Source organism: Oncorhynchus keta, chromosome 27, assembly GCF_023373465.1.
Source record: "Oncorhynchus keta strain PuntledgeMale-10-30-2019 chromosome 27, Oket_V2, whole genome shotgun sequence".
Lineage (NCBI taxonomy): Eukaryota > Metazoa > Chordata > Actinopteri > Salmoniformes > Salmonidae > Oncorhynchus > Oncorhynchus keta.
In genome coordinates this window covers 40,183,159-40,204,682 of record NC_068447.1, presented here as the reverse complement: position 1 = coordinate 40,204,682, position 21,524 = coordinate 40,183,159, and positions in this window count along the sequence as shown.

Genomic DNA, 21,524 nt, shown 5'->3' with positions numbered 1-21,524 from the left:
GATCATTGACCAGAGATTATTTATGAGTCTATATTTACAAGTCAATAGTAAAACATGAATAGACTGGCTGCATGGGATCCATTTTCCATTTTTCCATTCAGAAATTGAAAACGGCATACTGATTTAATTCGTCTTGAAAACAGAATAGAGTACATATGAATTGCTCTTGGAAATGTATCACTGATATAGTGATCACTGAAATGCAGCCAGTGTCCTTTGCTGTGTCACTAAGTAGCTACCATGGCATTGGTTGATGTTGTGTCGGATACTGAGAGAAAAAAAGTGCTAGAGAAATTGAGACACAGCAAACACACAGGGCCAGACAGTCACCATCAAGCTGTGAGTCAACAGGGGGCCAATCCTTCAAATCTGAGATGCAATCTGGGGCCTGAGAGCTATAAACGTTTACTGGGTGGGAGGTGCTGCTGGATAGGAAGAGGGGCTGCAGGAGATGAGTCCCTTCTTTAGTTAGCCTATGGTGTTCAAAAAGTATTGGTTTTCTTTCAAATACTTGAGCTGTGCTCGATTGAGATTGCCTGGCACAATGGAATAGTCCCAAACGTGCAAACCTCATCCATATGTAACTCCCAGGTAGGCTCAATCTAACGCTCAATGCATTTGAGAGAAAATCAAATACTACCTGAACCCAGGTCTGATAGTCTATCATGACCATCAGTAAAGTAGCATATCAAGCATCTCCTAGTTAGTTCTTAGCGAGGATGGATTTGTATGCCTTTCCTGGTTGGTGCATAAGAGGTGAATCATATGAGCACAAGTGCTCCCACATGGTATATGCACTCACATTGATTGATTAGCTAATATGTAGAAATTGCAGCCAGATGGTAAAGTGACTAGTTTCTGGTAAAGTGTTATGCTGACTAAACATTGAACGATTGTAAGGCACGCCCACACAATGTTTTGGAAAGTGTGGTGATGAAATATGGATGCACTGTTTGGTACCACAGATATTGTTTACAGCACAGGCAAACCTCTCATTCATCTGTTGCTACAGAACCAACCCCTGAAATTTACATACTTATTTACATGGTGTCTGTCAACTTTGGTGGTTTCCTTACATCAGGCAAATAAAAAATAGGACTTTTAAAGTGTTATTTAAATGTCAGCTGTTCATACAAGAACTAGATTACTTGTGGACCACATTCATAGCAGGATTCAATGATTTACATGCACAATCCCCAAAAAATACAATCAACCTGTCAACATTATTCAGTAGTCCCTCCAAACAAATTGGGAATATTCCTTTTTAGTGGCTAAAATGTATTATGAGGTAAACAGGCTACAAATTACAAAACTATTGTCTCTTTCATCTGTTTTCCAGCCATGCAGCAAATGTCTCATTTAAAAAAATAGAGTATGTAAATAAATAGGGTTATTCAATTATACCTCCATGTATTTTATTTCACTTTTGAGCACGCAACATGCGGTGACTCCGTTTGTGTCTTTCAGTTGCAAGGTTACTGATAGAGGGGAAATATCATGCTTGTTTGGTTTGAAATGACCATTTTAGTAGGTTAGTAGACATAGTGCCTTTGGAAGGTATTCAGACCCCTTGACAGCCTTAATCCAAAATGTATTAAATTTAATTTTCCCTCAATCAACTCATAATACCCCATAATGACAAAGCCTAAATGTTTGCTAATTTATAAAACAAAATTGAAATATCACATTTAAATAAGTATTCAGAACATTTGCTCAGTACTTTGTTGAAGCACGTTTGGCAGTGATCACAGCCTTGAGTCTTCTTGGGTATGATGCTACAAGCTCGGTACACCTGTATTTGGGGAGTTTCCCCCATTCTTCTCTGTAGATCCTCTCAAGCTCTGTCAGGTTAGATGGGGAGTGTTGCTGCACAGCTATTTTCTTGTCTCTCCAGAGATGTTCGATCGGGTTCAAATCCGGGCTCTGGCTGGGCCACTCAAAGACATTCAGAGACTTGTCCTGAAGTCACTCCTACATTGTCTTGGCTGTGTGCTTAGGGTTGTTCTCCTGTTGGAATGTGAACCTTTGTCCCAGTCTGAGGTCCTGAGCGCTCTGGAACAGGTTTTCATCAAGGATCTCTCTGTACTTTGCACCGTTCATCTTTGCCTCGATCCTGACTAGTCTCCCAGTCCCTGCTGCTGAAAAACATCCCCACAGCATGATGCTGCCACCACCATGCTTCACTGTAGGGATGGTGCCAGGATTCCTCTAGATATGATGCTTTGCATTCAGGCCCAGGAGTTCAATCTTGGTTTCATCAGACCAGAGAATCTTGTTTCTCATGGTCTGAGAGAATTTAAGTGCCTTTTGGTAAACTTCAAGCGGGATGTCATGTGCATTTTACTGAGGAGTGGCTTCCGTTTGGCCACTCTACCATAAAGGCCTGATGGGTGGAGTGCTGCAGATATGGTTGTCATTCTGGAAGGTTCTCCCATCTCCACAGAGGAACTCTAGAGCTCTGTCACAGTGACCATCAGGTTCTTGGTCACCTCCCTGACCATGGCCCTTCTCCCCTGATTTGCTCCGTTTGGCTGTGCGGCCAGCTCTAAGACTCTTATTGGTTCCAAACATTTTTAATTTAAGAATTATATAGGCCACTGGGTTCTTGGGAATCTTCAATGCTGTAGAATTATTTTGGTACCCGTTCCAAGATCTGTGCCTGTCTGCCTGTTTTTTAAATCAATTTTAGAATTATTCTGCAACGTAACAAAATGTTGATAATTTCAAGGGGTCTGAATACTTTTCCCGAAAGCACTGTATTACATTTATGTTAGTCACATGTCTATGGGACTTTTTGTCTCAGTTGTTGAATCTTATGTTCATACAAATATTTACACATGTTAAGTTTGCTGAAAATAAACGCAGTTGAGAGTGAGAGAACATATCTTTTTTTGCTGAGTTTACATTTCACAATAATTTTACTAGATTTTTGTGAATCTTTTGAATGAAAGACCAAGAGGATAAACAGCAAAGAATTATTTTTCCCGTAGCCCGTTTTGCTCATTTTTACATATTTACCAAGGGTGCCAATATTAGTGGAGGGCACCGTAGTTTTACTTAGTGACGTTTCCATCCTCTCAGTTCTAATAATAATTTGGAGGGTGCTTATATTTGTCCTGTTAAACTTATTATAGATTTTATTTTTTGGTGCATATCCCAACTCCCCCTGAGACACCTGCAGGGAGCGGTCTCACGGCCAGGGTCGCCATTGTCCAGCACCCCTGGAGCAATTCGAGTTAAGCGACAGCAACATTTTGCCACCTTGTCGGCTCCGGTATTTGAACCAGCAACCTTTCGGTTACTGGCCAATATTATAGATTTGATTTTGTGGTGCATATCCCAACTCCCCCTGAGACACCCGCAGGGAGCGGTCTCACGGCCAGGGTCGCCATTGTCCAGCACCCCTGGGGCAATTCGAGTTAAGCGACAGCAACATTTTGCCACCTTGTCGGCTCCGGTATTTGAACCAGCAACCTTTCGGTTACTGGCCAAACCAGAATAACACAAATTACAATTCATGGAAGATCAACACATATATAAACACAAACAAAATATGAAATTTCAGTCATAACTAACGATTACTTATTCCAATACACTTAAATTAGCCTAATCACAAAGACGTAAGACTACACACTCCTAGGTGGCCTTCGCAGTTTAAGCGAATTGAATCAAAAACACAACATAAGGTACTTGACAATGTGTGTCCATTATCCTTGTGTTCAAACCTCAGACACTAGTGGTGGTAGCGAACTGGTGACGGAGAGGCCTGGATGGGCTAGCAGGAGAGAGGATGGGATGGGCTGGTGAGCTGGCAAAGGTGGGGTGGATTGGACAGGACAGCTGGTGGGGAACTATCCCTGGTGGATGGGCTCGAGTGGGAGGAACTGGTAGAGCTGTGGTTTTTTCTGGGCTCTTCACTGAGTATTTACAACATTCCTAGAAGCAGACAGACACCCCTCAACCTTTTTATTCAACTTTATTTTATTTAACCTTTATTTAACTAGGCAAGTAAGTTAAGATCAAATTCTTATTTACAATAACGCCTATCCCGATCAAACCTGGACGATGCTGGGCCAGTTGTGCACCGCTCTATGGGACTCCCAATCACAGTCGGATGTGATACAGCCTGGATTCGAACCAGGGCTTCAACTTCCTGAATGGATTCAATAGAAATCAAATGTGGGCAACTGCCACACAATACATTTAATTTGTATTGTGTGGCATATTCATTTAACCTTTGTTTTATCATGGAGTTATTTTATAAAAGCACACTTTCGAAACCAGTAAACCATTTTATTATTTGATATTTCTTTGAGGTTTAATATTTAATGGAATCTTTATCCAAAGGCTACATTCTCTGAAATGTTAGAATAGTTATGATAAATTGTTAATATCTGTAAATATCTAGCCATTCTGCCATTGCATAGTAGGATATATGCAAACGTTTTTACTAGGCTTACTTTGGCATTGTTTGTGTTTGGTTTCCATCCTCTGTCAACAATACCAGCTATGTTCTGATCTGAAATTTGCATGCGCACTGCATGGGGAAATGGATAAAAGAGTCTTATTGTTGTCATAGCAACCCTATAAATGGCCTCCTTGGCGGAGGTGAACAATGGTCAGACGTGGGGAGGTCTAATAGTCCTTTTCTTGTTATTCACAGCCACATCTGCTGCTCTCCATTCAAAGATATGGGATGTTCTGCTGATTCTTTTCTATCCTGCTTCCCCTTTGAAAATTGACAGGCTGAAGAAATTTGAATGAAATTAGGAATTCTGTCACCATCTGTGTGAAGAAGTGCAAATAGGTTAGCATTTTTGATAATTTTTGCTCAAAAATGAAAATTATACATGGCAAGTTACATAGTGTTGATATTTGGTGGTGTTATTCCCTAGACAAGGTTCCCCAACCTAGATCATCCCTTACCATATAAGGTGTATAGATGACACCAGAGCTTAGCAACCATGAGACATGCAGCAGTAGATTATGGCTAATGTCACCTTGGCCGAAATGATCCTGACTCCAAATGACTCTGTGTAAAACATTTATGGCGCTAAGCAATTGTGTTAGCAGCCACCCCCTGGTTAGCTAGTCGCTTCCATTCAGAGAATAGGCCTGCAGAGTGTGAAGGGTTAACTTCTCATTATATTCTAGAGGTTTTACCTCAGAGGTCGACAACTGTAAAGTCCCTGTAACTGGGTAAGGATGTTGTATCATATCATGTTATCATAGCCTTTCCATATCATGTTTTACGGGCATTCAAGTGACCTTAGGTTCACTCAAAACCTGTCATGTGCTAAAATACATCCAGATATGTTTAAATCCGTTTGAATTGTTTTCCTGTTGAACAACAAGGTAGAAAACAAGTGATCCACCTGTGGCTATTAGCCTGTAAATCAACACGCAGGGTTGTATGAATCTCTAAGAAAGACAAGAACAGTTAACATAATGCCATGTCCGAGCTTTGTCCCTCAGCCTTAGCTTGCCCTGCTTGCGGGGGGGGTGGGGGGTTATAGAGCTTGAAAGAAAGTACAAGTCGTGAAAGGGAAAGAAACCACAGATGTCAATTGTCCCCGGCGACAGATAGAATGGGAGTGAAACCACCTGCCTGTAGCCGACACCAAGACATCACACATTCAATGACAGAGAGACTCCTGTTGCTTTCCTACATGACAGAGCAAGGACTGAAGCTTTTGGAGAGGGGACGCACCCTGTAAAGCACTCACACTGGCTGATGTAGTGTTCTACATGGCATCACAGTGAAGGATTTGAACAGTAGGCTAAACTTCTTTCCAGTTGACAATGAGTTCACAATGCCTGAGAAAGAAAACTATTATTCTGCCCCTCATCTTAATTGAGTACTTCAAACTGGTGTGACCTGTTGTAATAATCACCAAGCTTGTTTCCCCACATTCTATGTGTGGTCAATGACTCCTCACCTTAGCTTAGCCTATGTATTCTCCTTATGCAAACACACACCAGTGACCGATGACTGACTTAGAGGGAGATCAAAAAAAAAAGAGGGGAAAAGAGGAATCCAACCCCCACATCCATATTGATTAAACAAATTTGCCGCAAATCATTTTACAAATGCTCTGCGGGAGGCTATAGAAGCTGGTGGAAATGCCCCTATTCAGACACCCTCCTCCCCCGCAGGGAAGGAACCCTGAATCTTCGCTGGTTTAAGCGTGCTGACAGACAGACAGCCTCTGATCCTCTGGCCATCTGCAGGGAGGGTCAGCCAGCCCAGTGCACTGCCATGGGGTCTTTGTGTCCCCGAAACCTTGAGGTTTAACGGTGACAAAAAAACTTAAAAACATTGGTCATCATCAGGGAGGAAGGGAGCAAACATAGAGAAACAAATCTCATTCAGAGGGGACAGAATGTTTAGTATAATTATTTCAAGGGATATTTATTGATGTTACGTATAGACAATTATGAGTACAAAAATATAAATACTGAAAACAGGTGTTCTCCACTGCTCACCCAATACACAGAGTACACATCAACCTCTAATATTAAACATGAATTAGTGTCCTGGACATATAAACGAGAGCAGTGAACCTTAAAGATAACACTGTAATGGAAAGTGCTGTACAAATTAAATGTAGTTGTTATTATGTGCTGGATCTGAGGGGTAGCCCCACAGGGGAAGGTAAACAGGAAGTACCAGATGTAACAGACTGACCTAACTCTGCACACACACAATGCCTGCCTTGTCACTACTGGTGAGTAGATGTGGCAGCTAACCTACTATCTCTATCAGTAATGACTATAGGGTTAACATAAGCCAAGTTTGCAGATATCTCAAAATCTAACTGTACCTTGATGGGCAGAGGTGGCCAACTAAAATGACCTGTCCTGTAACCTCTTTTTTTTTTTTTTACCTTTTCACTGGGGATTTAAAAATACAGACCCAATCTCTTTAATTCTGACAGGAGTGATCGCAAACCAGATCAATTGATATAACAACTGCTTCATAAACAAAACTCTGTCATAATGAATGGTTTTTAATATTGTCTTGATTCTCATAAGTTGGGAGCTTCTGTAAAAGTTCCCATAGCACTTGTTTGGTCCTTCCATGTTGGGGGCCCGGGCATCCTTCCCCTTCTCATAACCTCAAACATGTGGTCAGCTCCTATTATTTTAACTGCTTCCAGTGGCTTGAGATCCTGCTCAACCTCAGAGTGCAATCAGGAACAGGAATGGCCACATTAAACGTCCAGGCTGGGGACAGCTTAGGTTACCATAGTTATGAAGACTGGAGGGGGAAAAAACAAGGTAAAATGGTGGCAATAACCATCTAAAGTGCCTGAGCAATGTGCCTCACAATCAATCCTTCTCTCATCTTCGAGGTCGTCTATCGATTCGATATAGGGGGTTAAAACGAATTGAAAACACCACAACACTTTCACAAACAAATATCAATATCATAGTTAGGTATGCCCAGAACTTGCAAGAGAGGGATTGGGGCAAATTCCAAATTCAGTTTTCTACTTCTGTTTGAGATTGCGGCATCATCCACACAAATACACTATATATACAAAAGTATGTGGTTACCCCTTCAAATTAGTGGATTCAGCTATTTCAGCCACACCCGTTGCTGACGGGAGTATAAAATCGAGAACACGGCCATGCAATCTCCATAGACAAACATTGGCAGTAGAACGGCCTTACTGAAGAGCTCAGTGACTTTCAACGTGGCACCATCATAGGATGCCACCTTTCCAACAAGTCACTTTGCAAAAATTCTGCCCTGCAAGAGCTGCCCCGGTCAACTGTAAGTGCTGTAATTGTGAAGTGGAAACGTCTAGGAGCAGCAATGGCTCAGCCGCAAAGTAGTAGGCCACACAAGCTCACAGAACGGGACCGCCAAGTGCTGTAGCGCGTGAAAATAGTTTGTCCTCGGTTGCAACACTCCCTACCGAGTTCCAAACTGCCTCTGGAAGCAATATCAGCAAAATAACTGTTCGTCGGGCGCTTCATGAAATGGATTTCTGTGGCCGAGCAGCCGCACACAAGCCTAGGATCACCATTTGCAATGCCAACCGTCGGCTGGAGTCATGTAAAGCTCACCACCATTGGACTTTGAGGCGGTAAAAACGCATTCCCTGGAGTGATGAATCACGCTTCACCATCTGGTTTGGCGGATGCCAGGAGAACGCTACCTGCCCGAATGCATAGTGCCAACTTTAAAGTTTGGTGGAGGAATAATGGTATGGGCTGTTTTTTATTGTTTGGGCTAGGCCCCTTAGTTCCAGTGAAGGGAAGTCTTAATGCTTCAGCATACAATGACATTCTAGACGATTCTGTGCTTCCAACTTTGTGGCAACAGTTTGGGGAAGGCCCTTTCCTGTTTTAGCATGGAATTGCCCCCATGCACAAAGCGAGGTCCATACAGAAATGGTTTGTCAAGATCGGTGTGGAAGAACTTAACTAGCCTGCACAGAGCCCTGACCTCAACCCCATTGAACACCTTTGTGCCCGACCTCACTAATGCTCATGGCTGAATGGAAGCAAGTCCCCGCAGCAATGCTCCAACAACTAGTGGAAAGGTTTCCCAAATTAGTGGAGGTTGTTATAGCATCAAAGGGGGGACCAACTCCATATTAATTTCCATGATTTTGGAATAAGACATTCGACAAGCAGGTGTTTCACATACTTTTGGTCATGTAGTGCATGGCCATGTTGATGTTTCAGTTCTACGAAGAAGATTATGATTATGCTCAGCGGAAGCAGCTGAAATTTGGGTGGTGAAGGATAGCCATGTTAACAGCAGCTATCATTACCACAGAGAGAGCCATGCACTTACTGCTGAGAGTGGAGTAGACCATTATCATGGCTCCACAACACAGAGAGCAGCTCAATTGTCATTACAACATAAAATGCACACAGACACCAACACGCGTGCACACACAACACTTTTCTTCTTCACATATTCCTGTTTCGAGAGGTTTATAGATTGTGCGAGGAATGAGGGGTTCCACACACAAACCTAATCCAGCCTAATGGCCCGTCGTTCATAAAGATGCCACGAGTGATGTGAGCAGAGCAGGTTATTGTGACCTTGGGACACACAACTCTACCCCTCACCCCAGATCTCAGAAGACTCACTGTCACATCAGTTGCTGGCTGGCACTGCAACCGCCCATAAAAAACACGCCAGCTTGTGTTCGGGGGACAGAGGGAGTCATAATACTCCACAGGCTACCTCAAGTAATATCCACTGGAGAAAGATGAGAAAATGTGATTGTATGTATTTAGAATTTAGTAAGCCACTATGATGCCAAAGTTCTGAAGACTCATTATATTGTAAGTCGATATTTATAATAACAATTAAGCAATGTAAGAACAACTGCCATAGATCAGTGTTTGGTAGTGTCCACATGTGGACACATACCCTCATCCCATGTTTTCAATTCCATTTCCCCACTGTGAGTCGGATGTTACGCAGGCTCCGTGACTCCTTCCAGTCAGCATCCACACAATGAGAAAAATATACTCCTCTACTCTTGCCTGCAGATTTTTCTCATAAAAACTCTTTGATAATTTAACCATCTGGCCAGAACCAGAAAAAAGTCCTAAAAGGGGCACAAATAAGGTCAAGGGTTGCCGCCTCCCTGGGTCAGGGGCCTTTGAAGGCTGTTATAGTGGACTTTACGAAAATTGTCAGCCTAGATCCCCTTGACAAATTAAAGCACATTCTTCTATTTTTAACAAGTATTCCATTACAGTTGCCAACCACCAAACATCACCAAAGGAAATGTTGGTCATAATGTCTGTCATCAATATAGTAGACTGCGAGGAGAGCAGAGGTTAGAAGTCAGTGATATAGACAGAGTACATAAAGTTCCTTCGGAAAGTATTCAGACCCCTTGACTTTTTCCACATTTTGTTAGGTTACAGCCTTATTCTAAACTTTATTAAATTGTTGTTGTTTTTTTAATCATCAATCTACACAAAAAAAACAATGACAAGGCAAAAACAGCTATATTGAAATTTGTGCAAATTTCTTACAAATAAAAAATGCAATACCAAATTACATAAGTATTTTGACCCTTTACTCGGTACTTTGTTGATGCACCTTTGGAAGCGATTACAGCCTCAAGTCTTCTTGGGTATGACACTACAAGCTTGGCACACCTGTATTTGGGGAGCTTCTCCCATTCTTCTCTGCAGATCCTCAAGCACTATCAGGTTGGATGGGGACCTATTTTCAGGTCTCTCCAGAGATGTTTGATCAAGTCCGGGCTCTGGCTGGGCCACTCTAGGACATTGACTTGCCTCGAAGCCACTTCTGCGTTGTCTTGGCTGTGTCCCTAGTGTTGTTGTCCCGTTGGAAGGTGAACCTCCACCCCAGTCTGAGGTTCTGAGCGCTCTGAAGCAGGTTTTCATCAAAGATCTCTCTGTACTTTGCTCTGTTCATCTTTAGTCTCCCAGTCCCTGCCGGTGAATAACATCCCTACAGCATGATGCTTCACCGTAGGGATGGTGCCAGATTTCTTCCAGAAGCTAAACTTGGCATTCAGGCTAAAAGAGTTCAATCTTGGTTTCATCACACCTGAGAGTCCTTTAGGTGCCTTTTGGCAAACGCCAAGTGGGCTGTTATGTACCTTTTGCCGAGGAGTGGCTTCCGTCTGGCCACTCTACCATAAATGCCTGATTGGTGGAGTGCTGCAGAGATGGTTGTCCTTCTGGAAGGTTTTCCCATCTCCACAGAGGAATTATGGAGCTCTGTCAGAGTGACCATTGGGTACTTGGTCACCTCCCTGACCAAGGCTCTTCTCCCCTGATTGCTCAGTTTGGCTGGGTGGCCAGCTCAAGGAGTCTTGGTGGTTCCAAACTCCTTTCATTTAAGAATGATGGAGGCCACTGGGTTCTTGGGGACCTTCAATGCTGCAGACCTTTTTTAGTACCCTTCCCCAGATCTGTGCCTCGACACAATCCTGTCTCAGAGCTCTATGGACATTTCCTTCGACCTCGTGGCTTGGTTTTTGCTCTGGTATGCACTGTCAACTGGGGGACATTATATAGACAGGTGTGTTCCTTTCCAAATAATGTCCAATCAATTGAAATCAAGTTGTAGAAACAAATCAAGGATGATCAATGGAAAAATAATGTGCCTGAGCTCAATTTCGAGACTCATTACTAATGTAAATAAGGTATGTTTTTCTCCTTCTAATAAATTAGCACAAGAAAAACTGTTTTCGCTTTGTTATTATGGGGTATTGTGTGTAGATTGATGAGAAATCATATTTAATACATTTTAGAATAAGGCTGTAACATAAAATGTGAAAAAAGGGAAGGGGTCTGAATACTTTCTGAATGCAATGTGATGATGCTAACCATAGTTAAGACTTGGCAGTATCTGCAAGACAATGTTATTTATATATTAGCTATATATAAATTACATTGATTTTTATATTTGCCAATTATAAATGTTGATGTTATAATTGTGTTATGCATTAATTTTTCTGTATAGTAACTTGTGTATCAAACGCTTCTCTGAATGTAATACTGGTAGACAGGGAGGGAAGGTAGGAGTTATGTTTTCATGCATAACATGAGATTTTTAACTTTGTATAGTTGAAGTCGGAAGTTTATATACACCTTAGCCAAATACATTTCAACTCAGTTTTTCACAATTCCTGACATTTAATGCTAGTAAAAATTCACTGTCTTAGGTCAGTTAGGATCACCAGTTTATTTTAAGAATGTGAAATGTCAGAATAATAGTAGAGAGAATGATATATTTCAGCTTTTATTTCTTTCATCACATTCCCCGTGGGTCAGAAGTTTACATACACTCAATTAGTATTTGGTAGCATTGCCTTTAAATTGTTTAAGTTGGTTCAAACGTTTCGGGTAGACTTCCACAAGCTTCTCATAATAAGCTGGGTGAATATTGGCCCATTCCTTCTGACAGAGCTGTGTAACTGAGTCAGGTTTGTTGGCCTCCTTGCTCGCACACACTTTTTCAGTTCCGCCCACAAATTTTCTATAGGATTGAGGTCAGGGCTTTGTGATGGCCACTCCAACACCTTGACATTGTTGTCCTTAAGCCATTTTGACACAACTTTGGAAGTATGCTTGGGGTCATTGTCCATTTGGAAGACCCATTTGCGACCAAGCTTTAACTTCCTGACTGATGTCTTGAGATTTTGCTTCAATATATCCACATCATTTTCCCTCCTGCAGCAAAGCACCCCCACCACATGATGCTGCCACCCCCGTGCTTCACGGTTGGGATGGTGTTCTTCGGCTTGCAAGCTTCCCCCTTTTCCTCCAAACGTAATGATGGTCATTATGGCCAAACAGTTCTATTTTTGTTTAAACAGAACAGAGGTCAAGCAAAGAGGCACTGAGTTTGAAGGTAGGCCTTGAAATACATCCACAGGTAGACTCAAATGATGTCAATTAGCCTATCAGAAGGTTCTGAAGCCATGACATCATTTTCTGGAATTTTCCAAGTTGTTTAACTTCTTTGGGATAGGGGGCAGCATTTTCATTTTTGGATGAATAGCGTGCCCAGAGTGAACTGCCTTCTACTCAGTCCCAGATGCTAATATATGCATATTATGATTAGTATTGGATAGAAAACACTCTGACGTTTCTAAAACTGTTTGAATGATGTCTGTGAGTATAACAGAACTCATATGGCAGGCAAAAACCTGAGAAAAAATCCAAACAGGAAGTGGGAAATCTGAGGTTTGTAGTTTTTGAACTCAGCCCCTATCGAATTCACAGTGGGATATGGGTTATGTTGCACTTCCACTAGATGTCAACTGTCTTGAGAAGTCTGAAACAACATTCTAATGTGAAGTGGGGCCGGATGGGAGCTTTTTGACTAAGGGGTCTGCCTGCAGCCTCGTTCACAGTCACGGGCATTTCACATGAGAGGTCAGTCTCGTTCCATTGCTTTTCTACAGACAATGGAATTCTCCGGTTCTAACATTATTTAACATTTATGATAAAAACATCATAAAGATTGATTCTAAACTTAGTTCTTCGACCTGTAATATAACTTTTTGAACTTTTCGTCCGACTGGACCTGAACATGCTTTTGGATTTGTTTACCGCTAGCGGAACCCCAGTCCGAGACAGGTTAAAGGCACAGTGAATTTATTGTATGTAAACTTCTGACCGACTGGAATTGTGATGCAGTGGATTATAAGTGAAATAATCTGTCATTAAACAATTGTTGGAAAAATTACTTGTCATGCACAAAGTAGATTTCCTAACCAACTTGCCAAAACTATAGTTTGTTAACAAGAAATTTGTGGTGGTTGAAAAACTAGTTTTAATGACTCCAACCTAAGTGTACGTAAACGTAGACTTCAAATGTATGTATGCAGTGCTGTGAAAAATTATGTGTCCGCTTTCTAAATCTCTATTTTTGCATATTTTTTTTTATACTGAAAGTTATCAGATCTTAAACCAAAACCTAATATTAGATTAAGGGACCTTGAGTGAACAAATAACAATACATGCTAATTTCCTTTATTTCATAAACAAAGTTATGCAAAACCCTAATGTCCCTGCGTGGAAAAAGTAATTGCCCCAACCTCTAGCTTCAATGACTCCAACCAAATGCTTCATGGAGCTGTTGATCAGTCTCTCACAACGCTATGGAGGAATTTTGGCCCACTCTTCCATGTAGAACTGCTTTAAACTCAGCAACATTTGTGGATTTTCAAGCATCAACTGCTCACTTCAGGTCCTGCCACAACATCTCAATTGGGATTAGGTCTGGCCAATCCAAAATTCCATTTGTGGAATTGTAACCATATTCATGTCGACTTGACTGTGTGTTTTGGATCATTGTCTTGCTGCATGATCCAGCTGCTCTTCAGCTTCAGCTCACAGAGGGATGGCTTGACATTCTCCTGTAGAATTCTCTGATACAGAGCTGAATTCATGGTTCCTTCTAATAAGGAAAGTCGTCCAGGTCCTGAGGTAGAAAAGCATTCCCAAACCATCACCAAGATTTTTACTGTTAAATGCAGTGTTTGGTTTTCGCCAGGCATAATGGGACCCATGTCATCCAAAAAGTTGTACTTTTGACTCATCTGTCCATAGAACATTCTTCCAAGAGTTTTGATGATCATCCAGGTGCTTTTTGGGAAACTTGAGTCAACTTCTTGGACGCTGCCTGCTTTATATAGCAAGCCACGGCCATGTGACTCACTGTCTGTAGACGCAAACCACTTTCGTGAACAGGGTGGTGTACCTAGTAAGCTGGCCACTGAATGTGTGTATATACACAGAACAAAAATGTAAAAGCAACATGTAAAGTGTTTCATTTCATGAGCTGAAACAAAACAAATTCACTGAAAGCTTATTTCTCTAAAATTGTGTGCACCATTTGTTTGCATCCCTGTTAGTGAGCATTTCTCCTTTGCCAAGATAATCCCTCCACCTGACAGGTGTGGCATATCAAGAAGCTGATTAAACAGCATGATCATCACACAGGACAACAAAAGGCCACTCTAAAATGTGCAGTTTTGTCACACAATGCCACATCAAGTTGAGTGAGCGCGCAATTGGCATGCTGACTGCAGGAATATGCCCCAGCACTGTTGCCAGATAATTTTACTTTAATTTCTCCACCATACGCTGCCTACAACGTAGTTTTAAAGAATTTGCAGTACGTCCAACTGGCCCACAATCTCAGACCATGTGTTACCATGCCAGCCCTGGACCACCACATCCGGCTTTTTCACCTGCGGGATCGTCTGAGACTAGCCACCTGGACAGCTGGTGGGTTTCCCATTTAGAACCTCTGCACAAACTGTCAGAAACCGTCTCATCTGCATGCTTGTCGTCCTCACCAGGGTCTTGACTTGACTGAAGTTAGTCGTCGTAACCAACTTTAGTGGGCAAATGCTCACCTTTGATGGCCACTGACAAACTGGAGATGTTTGCTCTTCACGGATGAATCCCGGTTTCAACTGTACCGGGCAGATGGCAGACAGCATGTATTGTGTCGTGTGGGCGAGGGGTTTGCTTATTTCAACGTTGTGAACAGAGTGCTCCATGGTGGTGGTAGAGATGATATGGGCAGATATAAGCTACGGACAACAAACACAATTGCAATTTATTATTGGCAATTTGAATGCACAGCGATACCGTGACGAGATCCTGAAGCCCATTGTTCTGCCATTCTTCCGCAGCCATCACCTCATGTCGCAAGGATCTTTACACAATTGCTGGAAGCTGAAAATGTCCCAGTTCTTCCGTGGCCTGCATACTCATCAGAAATGCCACCCATTGAGCATGTTTGGGATGCTCTGGGTCGACGGGTACGACAGCGTGTTTCAGTACTTGCCAATACCAGAAACTTTGCACAGCCATTGAAGAGTGGGACAACATTCCACAGGCCACAATCAACAGCCTGATGAACTTTATGCAAAGGAGAGGCAAATGGTGGTGATGCCATTTGGTATCTGTGACCAACAGATGCATATCTGTATTCCCAGTCATGCGAAATCCATAGCTTAGGGCCTTGTGAATTTATTTCAATTGACTGATTTCCTTATATGAAATGTAACTCAGTAAAATCTTTGAAATTGTTGCCTGTTGCGTTTATATTTTTGTTCAGTATAAGATACCTTATAGGGTATTACTACAGTGACAAGCGTCTGTTCCCCTTCCAGAACAAATATATACATATATAATATATATATATATATATATATATATATATATATATATATATATATATATATATATATATATATATATATATATATATATATATATATATTTAAACTTTTTGTTTGAGGTTAATATTTGCTATCTATCTAAGCATAGAGGAATACATGTGTGCCAGGCTACACTCTAAGAAATAGTATGGTTAGGGTGCAGTATTGTTCCCAAGGGGTACAAAAATATGAAAATACACAATGTACCTTCAGTTCAGAGGTGCGCACATGGTACTGTTGTATAATCTAGTGTGTGGATAATCTAGTATAAATTGTACATTTTAGTACCCAATATTTTGAATACAAAAAGGTACAATCATCACACACCATGCCCATCCTTATCGTATTTTCGAGGATGCCCGATGGCAGGTCGATTTAAAAAAAAAAAACAATTTTTTAAATCCAAAAATATAACTTTGTTGCAGTGTGTTTTAACATGCACATTTATTGATTGATCTTATGCTACACAATGATAAATACATTTTTCTAAACTAATCCAATCTGTTAGTAGATGGACTTATTGGACTCGTAACAGAGATTTTTCCAACCTTGGCAGTCATAGTAAATGCAGGTTGCGGGTGATTAAAAGTTACGATTTTTAGATATCTTAACTCTGCCTGGATTCAAATAGGATTTACATATAACTTTGCATGCCAGCATAATGTGACTTGCCAGATGTGACCTGCAAACTGGAGTTTCAGACCACTGTATTAGGGTAAAACTAGGCTCTCAACGTATAGCCTTATGATATATTTAATGTATTGTCAGACTTTTTAATTTCAATGATAAAATAGGCACTCACTTGGTGAAGGCTACTGGACTAAAAGCCATTGAATGCAACAACCATGTCTCTGTCACTAGAAAACACAGTCATAGGTGGTACTGGTAACTCTTCAATTTACTTCAAAATTAAACTTTATTTGTCACATGCGATGAATACCACAAGTGTAGACTTTACAGTGAAATGCTTACTTACAAGCCCTTAACCAACAGTGCAGTTCAATAAGAGTTAAGAATATATTTACCAAGTAGACTAAAATAAAAAGTAACACAATAGGAATAACAATAACAAGGCTATATACAGGGGGCACTGGTACAGGTTAGTTGAGGTAATTTGTACATGTAGGTTGGGGTGAAGTGACTCTGCATAGATAATAAACAGCGAATAGCAGCAGTGTACAAAAGGGAGGGGGTCAATGTAAATTGTCCGGTGGCTATTTAATTAATTGTTCAGCAGTCTTATGGCTTGGGGGTAGAAGCTGTTGAGGAGGCTTTTGGTCCTAGACTTGGTGCTCCGGTACTGCTTGCCGTGCGGTAGCAGAGAAAACGGTCTATAACTTGGGGGACTGGAGTCTCTGACAATTTTATGGGCTTTCCTCTGACACCGCCTACTGTATAGGTCCTGGATGGCAGGAAGCTTGGCCCCAGTGATGTACTGGGCTGTTCGCACTTCCTCTGTAGCGCCTTACGGTCAGAGGCCGAGCAGTTTCCATACCAGGCGGTAATGCAACCGGTCAGAATGCTCTCGATGGTACAACTATAGAACCTTTTAAGGATCTTTTGGGGACCCATGACAAATCTTTTCAGTCTCCTGAGGGGGAAAAGATTTTGTTGTGCCCTCTTTACAACTGTCTTGGTAAGTCTGGACTGTGATATTTCGTTGGTGATGTGGACACCAAGGAACTTGAAACTCTTGACCCACTCCCCCACTGCCCCATCGATGTTAATGAGGGCCTGTTCGCCCTGCATTTTCCTGTATCCCACGACCAGCTCCCTTGTCTTGCTCACATTGAGGGAGAGTCTGTTGTCCTGGCACCACACTGCCAGTTCCCTGACCTCCTCCCTATAGGCCGTCTCATCGTTGTCGGTGATCACTGCTGTGCTGTCGGCAAACCTTAATGATGGTGCCGGAGCCGTGTTTGGCCACACAGTCGTAGGTGAACAGGGAATACAGGAGGGGACAAAGCACACACCCCTGAGGGGCCCCAGTGCTAAGGATCAGCGTGGCAGATGTGTTGCCGCCTACTCCCACCACTTGAAAGATACCCTGGGAAATATACTGAATGTACAAAACATTTCCATGACATAGACTGACCATGTGACTCCAAGTGAAAGCTATGATCCCTTATTGTTGTCACTTGTTAAATCCACTTTAAATCAGTGAAGTGGAGGAGACAGGTTAAAGAAGGATTTTTAAGCTTTGAGACAACTGAGACATGGACTGTGTGTGTGCCATTGAGTACGGTTGTAGGTGCCATGCACCTCAGTTTGAGTGTGTCAACAACTTCAACATTGCTGGGTTTCTCATGCTCAACAGTTTCCGGTGTGTATCAACAAGGGTCCACCACCCAAAAGCCATCCAGCCAACTTGACAACTGTGGGAAGCATTGGAGTCAAAATGGGCCAGCATCCCAGTGGGACAATTTCGACACCATGCCCCGACAAATTGAAGCTGTTCTGAGGGCAAAAGGGGGTGCAACTCAATATTAGGAATTATTAATGTTTTGTACACGCAGTGTAAGCCTTTACACCCTACAGTGTTACAACAACACCTAGAAACCTTTTTAAGAGGTAGATGTTTAGCACTTAAATGGAACAAAATGGCTTTGTCACTGTGGTGGTTCCCTAAACAGGCAAAGTTGTACATTTTTCCAAAGGGACCCTTCTGTACTATCCTGTCCCCTAAGGTAAACCAGAGTAAAATTAGGTACAAAGGACGTACCTTATAGGGTATTAATACAGTGAAAAGTGTTTGTACCCCTTTAAGACCAATCTTTATTTCTGAGAGTGTACAGAGCAAAACAATGTGGCACAACCATCGGTCAGGGCCCATGTATGCAAAATCACAGTGGTTTGTCTGGATAACCATGGTTCTTGCTATTTTACTACTACGAACATAGAGTTTCACTCATGTGAAGGCTTTTTTGTTTTCAGAGGCCATTTTACATCAACACATAGTACATTAAAGATGCAACGCCAGCCTGTCATTAACCCTGACCTGTCTGGTCTGATGGACCAGGATGAAAGCCTAGGATTAGTACTTATCACTGAACCACTCATTTTGCTGGCTGCTCCCTATAGTTGTCAGTACTTCTGCAGACCTACACAATACCGGCACTGTCCTGTGAAGTTTGTTGCGAGCACTTTACATTCAAAATCCCAATTTTTTAAATGTCCAATTAAAATAGTTCAACAGACAGAGCAAGAGTAGATGAGACATCGTGTAGCTTCAAGGTAGGGCCAACATTCATCCTTATGCCCTCACCATCTTGTCAACATTTTTTTTCTTCTTCTGGGTTGCCTTTCAAACATGAGAATGTGTTTGGTTCTACTCCACAAGCGTTCAAAATGTTCTAACAAATGCTCAACATATGACAGCCCCATAACGCTGGCGGAAGAACGCGTTGGAAAGCATGCGTTTTCCAGCTCACAACTGCTTAGCCCTGTTCAGTAGGAAATCTTGTGCTTATTGTTGCCTGGCTCTTAGTAGAGGTGATAAAGTCCTTGCTCCATGCTCCACTCTCTTCCTAAAAAGGTGACAGTGAATGACACACGGTGGGTAAGAAGTGTCCCGTTTTTGGGGGGGAAACAGTGAGAGAATTGTTGAAACAATGAGCTTCATTGAACACCATTGAGGAGCCAGACTTCTTAAAGAAGTATAGCATAAGCTACAGGTGGAATAGGGGTTACACAAGACTCAAGTGTCCCATCTTATAAATGTGCTTATTTTGTCATTTCCGACCTAACACATCTATACAATCTAGCAAATCATACAATAATAAAGGATGTCTGTGTAATAGAAATGAGGTAACAAGCTATACACAAGGACATGAGACATGTCCTAACCAGCAAATGAGAAATGTATGCATTAAAATAACTATTTATACTCTACTATATTCTTTTAAATGTGCATTTTTTAAAAGAGAAAATCAACAACAACAAAAAGAAGACTGGAAATACACATCTGTAAAATAAATCAGCTTTATCTTTAAACATTCTCACTCGGGTTCCTTTGTAAATTAATTGATGACGCAAGGTGATGGGGGGGGGGCAGATTTATTTAACATCTCCTGTTTCTCACAATCAGCATGACTATGAAGGAGGAAAACAAACAAACACAATTTTCTCACAGGACTTTGCCTCAGGGAGCTCTGTGTGGCTAGGGAGGGGCTTCATCAGGGCACACCATTATTAATCTTTCTTAATTGTAGGTTTCTATATTCACAAAGTAACACCAGCTGGATCTTTCATCATTGGACTTTTGTTTATGGAAGCCGAGAGCAGGCTAACAACAACAATTGGATGACAACAAAAGTCAACAGAAAACATCAAGGAAGTGCATTCATGATAAGTGACCATAGACCTGCTGCAAAAATACACATCTAACCATATGCTAAACACAATGAAAACATGGTTCGGGAGGCACGGTTCACAACATGTGAACGAAAATTCATGACTTGTGTGTTTCAATTGGAGTTGTATGCCCAGTGCCGACCAATGATTCCTTTGGGTTCTTTATCAAACTTCATATCGTCTCATTCTTGTTGTGCATAAACCGCTCTTATCCCACTCACATCTTTTGGTCTTTTTGGGCAATAAAAGAGGGGAGTTGGCTGGCTAGGTTGTGTGGCATGCCTTGAATGCCTATGAAACAGCTTGCATTCCACATGTTGCACAGTAATGGAATCCTCTTCTGAAAAGGAATGCATCATGGTGGAATAATTGCCCTTACTCCTCTCTGGCCACTTAGTTAAAAGGGATTTGGATCTTTCTGCACCACCCCTCCTCCAAGCAGGCAGGGGGCGGGGGGATGACATTAACATAAAAAGGCCTAACTTGTTTGCCCTCTCCATGGTATGGTATGGTTTGTCCACAGTAAGACATACAACATCTGGGTTATTGGACAAATCATTTTCTGAATTGAATGTGTAATTTCAAGTTTTATTAGTCATATGTACGGGATACACATGGTATACACCGCCACAACTAAATGCTTACTTGCGGGTTCCTTCTTGACAATGCAACAATAAGAATACGAACATAAAGTCAATGGCTCGGTAGAATAGAATTAACACTTGAGCATAAGTATAATACAGGAAGGCACAATTTATATGTATCAGAGACAGGGGAGATTGAGGGCAAGTGTTTCAATTGTGCAGTATTAGCAATAGTAAAGACTGGTAGCAGAAATTGTGGTTTGTTTCTGAAGCATGAATGTGTGTGTGTGTCTGTGTGGGTGTGTGCGGAGAATCAGAGCAGGTGGTCAGTCCAGTTCAAGTGTTCAGCAGTCTGATAGCTTGTAGATGCCAACAGGCTCAGAGACAGTTTCCATCAGACCTCATGCTCCGATACCATCTGCTCGACGGTAAGTGAGTGAACACTTCACCACCCACTGAAGAGCCTTGTGGACGGAGCAATTCTCATACCAGGCCATGATGCAACCGGTCAGGACGCTCTCGATGGTGCAGTGGTAGTATTTGGAGAGGACTCGGGGTGGCTTGCCGAATTTCGTCAGCCACCTTAGGCAGTAGAGGCGCTGTTGCGCCCTCTTGACAAGAGTGGTGGTGTTGGTTCATGTCAAGTCCTCGGGTGGTGTGAGCGCCGAGGAACGTAAAACTGCTGACCCTCTATACTGCAATCCCGTTGATGTGGATCGGGGTGTGTTCCCTCCTCTGCATTCTGAAGTCAACAATGTACTCCTTTGTTTTGCTGACATTGAGGGAGAGGTTGTTGTCCTGGCACCACAATGCCAGTTCACGTACCTCCTCCCTATAGGCTGACTCGTCGTCGTTAGTCATCAGGCCACAACTGCTATGTTGT